We start from the raw sequence: 4,137 nt of genomic DNA on the forward strand, positions 1-4,137 counted from the left end.
TATGTGCAAAGCACTGTTCTAAGCACTGGGGGGATACAAGGTGATCAGGTCATCCCACATGGGGCTTCACAGTCTTGATCCCCATTTTTCAGATGAGGTAACAGGCACAGAGAAGTTAGGTGACTTGCTCAAAGTCACACAGCTGACAATTGGCGGAGATGGAATTTGAACCCGTGACCTCTGACTCCAAAGCCCGAGCTCTTTCAACTGAGCCACCCTGCTTACAATACCCCCTCTCCCTCCCTCTTAGGCTATGTGACAGGAACTGTAACCCCTATCCTCCCAGGGCTTGACACATAGTAAGCATTTAATAAATATTGTTATAATTATTCCTAGTATTGTTATGTACATATCTTTAAATTATGCACAAATCTTTACATTATATATTATAAATTATTTATACTAATGTCTGTCTCCTCCTCTATGCTCTAAGCTCATTATGGACAGGGAACATATTTGCTGATTCTGTTGTATTGTATTCGCCCAAGTGGCTGGTAGAGTGTTCTGCACACAAAAAGCACACAATAAATACCATTGATTGACTGACTGATTGGTTGATTAGTGGTCAGGGTAGAATGCAGTCCAGCTCAAGTGACTGTAGCAGAATGAAAATCTGTATTATAAACAGGGAAGCAGTATGGCCTAGTGGAAGGAAAACAGGCCTGGGAGTCAGAGGACCTGATTTCTAATCCCGGCTTCCCCATTTGTCTGCTGTGTGATCTTGGGTGAGTCACTTAACTTCTCTGGGCCTCAGTTACCTCATGTGTAAAATGGTGATTAAGACTGTGAGCCCCATGTGGGATGGGGACTGTATCCAACCTGATTCACTTCTATGTCCCCAGTGCTTAGTACAGTAGTGTAGTGTCTGGCTCATAGTAGGGTTTAACAAGTACCACAATAATAATAATAATAATTATTATTATTATTATCAGTGCCTGATCAAAATCAAATCCACTACTGAGGCACATGTTTCCATGGCAGGTAGACATCTGACCTCCTCCACCCAGCATGCTGAACAAAGTGCAGTGGGGTACTGCACCCTATCACCTATGTAAAAATTTTGTTCATTTATTATCCTTCACTTCTTTAAAATGGTCATTGTTGAGAGCTTACTATGTGCTAAGCACTGTAGATATAAATTAATCAAGGATCACAGTCTTAATCTCCATTTTACAGAGGAGGTAACTGAGGCATGGAGAAGTTTGACTTGCCCAAGGTCACACAGAAGATGAGTGGCAGAGCTAGGATTAGAACCCAGGTCCTTCTGATTCCCAAGCCCATGCACTTTCCACTAGGCCATGCTGCAAATTGTGGTCTTTGTTTAATATTGTGTAACAAGCACTGTGTTAAGTCCTCAGGGTAGATTCAGGATAATCACGTAGGGCATAATCTCTGTAACCCAGGGTGCTCACAGTGTTAAGAGGGAGGGAGAACAGGTATTTGATATCTCAGGTATTTGAACAGGTATCTCTCCTCCTCTCCCCTTTACCCCCCTCTCCCCCTGCTCCCCTTTCTGCCCCTTGTCCCCCTCTCCATCCCGCCCTGTCTTACCTCCTTCCCTTCCCCACAGCATTTGTATATATGTTTGTACATATTTATTACTCTATTCATTTATTTATCTTACTTGTACATATCTATTCTATTTATTTTATTTTGTTAATATGTTTGGTTTTGTTCTCTGTCTCCCCCTTCTAGACCGTGAGCCCACTGTTGGGTAGGGACTGTCTCTATATGTTGCCAACTTGTACTTCCCAAGCGCTTAGTACAGTGCTCTGCACACAGTAAGTGCTCAATAAATACGATTGATTAATTGATTGATTTGATCCTCATTTTACAGTTGAGGAAACTGAAATACAGGTACGTTAAGTGACCTGCACATGGTATTTCAGCAGTCAAGAAGGTCCTCTGACCCCTGGGGCTTATGGCCTAACCACTAGACCACTCATCATAGATCTGGATCCTCTCATTCTGGCTCCTGGCTCCATTCATGACTACAGCTAATTCATCCAAGATGATCCTTGTTTGTCTACCACAGTGGTAAGATCATAAAATCCTGATACTAAGATCGGGAAACAGTGTGGCCTGATGGGAAGATCTTGAGCCTGGGAGTCAGAGGACCTCGGTTCTAATCCCTGCTCTGCCACTTACCTGCTGTGTGACCTGCTGTGTCACTTAACTTTCTGTGCCTTAGTTTCCTCAACTGAAAATGGGGTTTCAATACCTGTTCTCCCTCCTACTTAGACAGTGAGCCCCATGTGGGATAAGGGATCGTGTCCAACCCGATTCACTTGTATCTACCTGAGCACTTAGGACAGTGCTTGATATTATGGGCAGGGAATGTGTCTATTCATTGTTGTAGTGTACTCTCCCAAATGCTTAATAGAGTGCTCTGCGCACAGTAAGTGCTCAATAAACATGACTGAATATAGTAAGCATTTAACAAATACCATTGCTATTATTTTTATTTTCATTTGTACTGCCATTATTGGAGTAGATCAACAGTCTTTCCTACCCAGTATTCTTGACCAAAAGCGGAAACCTAATGGTTGGAGTAAACAACTGATGTTCATTCACTTTAACATCCATTCTACAGGTCAGGGGTGGACGAATCCCCCATTTCCCCCTCTATTCCCATCTTCCCTCGAGGAGAGCATTAAGGACTGCTTTTTTGTGAATTTATCCAAATCATTCCTGAACCTAAGAACATTTTCCACCTGCACAACTTCCCGTAATGAATTTCATGTAATGATGATGATTTCATTTATCGCAACAACAATCACACTTCCCCCCTCTTCAAAGCCCTACTGAAGGCTCAATTCCTCCAGGAGGCCTTCCCAGACTAAGCCTTCCTTTTCCTCAGCTCCCCCTCCCCTGTCCCCTCGCCCCAACTCACTCCCTTTGCTCTGCCCCCTCTCCCCGCTCTACAGCACTTGTGTACATTTGTACATATCTATACTTCTATTTATTTATATTAATGCCTGTTTTGCTTGTTCTGATGTGTATATATATATATATATACATATCTAATTCGATTTATATTGATGCTATTGATGCCTGTTCACTTGTTTTGATGCCTGTCTCCCCCCTTCTAGACTGTGAGCCTGATGTGGGCAGAGATTGTCTCTCTTTGTTGCTGAATTGTATTTTCCAAGCTTTTAGTATAATGCTCTGCACACAGTAAGCACTCAATAAATATGATTGTAGGAATGAATTAACTGATTACCATTCATTAAGCAGTGCCAAGTGCTGTGTTAAGCACTGGGGTAGATACCAGACAATCAGGTGGGAAGCAATCCCCACTCCACATGGAGATCCCCACTGAAGAGGGAAGAAGTATTTTACTCCCATTTTATGGGTGAGGAAACTGAAGCACAGAAAAACTGAATCACCCAGGGCTACACAGCAAGTCTATGGCAAGGCCTGGGTGAAAACCTGGGTCCCCTGATTCCCAGTCTGATGCTCTTACCACCAAGTCCTGCTGCCGGGAGGTGTTTAAAACCGTTCTCTGAAAAGAAGCATTTTAGATTATGCTATCCTCTGGTCCTAATTTGGCATGTTTAGTATAACACTCACAAAATAACAAGGGGATAGTCATTCATTCAATTGTATTTATTGAGCACTGTCTGTGTGAAAAGTGCTGTACTATGCACTTGGGAGAGTACAATGTAATATCAGACACATTCCCAGCCCACAGTGAGCTCAGTCTAGAGCGGGAGACAGACATTACACATTCCTCACATATTGTTTTCATCTCAGAAGCGATATGTCCCTCCTCCCTTATTGCCATCACCCTGGTTCAAGTCTTTTTTCATCTCTTGACTAAACTATGGAATCGGTCTCCTCACTGTTCTTCCTGTATCCAACCTCTCCCCTCCCCAGTCTATCCTACACTTGGCTGCCAGCATCATCTTGCTCAAGAATTGTTTTAAACTGTTTTCTGCCAGCATCTCCAAATGCTGCCTATTTCCTTTCATTCATTCAGTCATATTTACTGAGCACTTACTATTTGTTTTCTCAGAAACTTCCAAATGCTATTTCCTTTCGTTCGTTCAGTCATATTAACTGAGCACTTACTGTTTGTAGATCACGGTACTGAGTGCTTGGGAGAGTGTAATACAGCAATAAACATACCCATTC

Source organism: Tachyglossus aculeatus, chromosome 1, assembly GCF_015852505.1.
Source record: "Tachyglossus aculeatus isolate mTacAcu1 chromosome 1, mTacAcu1.pri, whole genome shotgun sequence".
Lineage (NCBI taxonomy): Eukaryota > Metazoa > Chordata > Mammalia > Monotremata > Tachyglossidae > Tachyglossus > Tachyglossus aculeatus.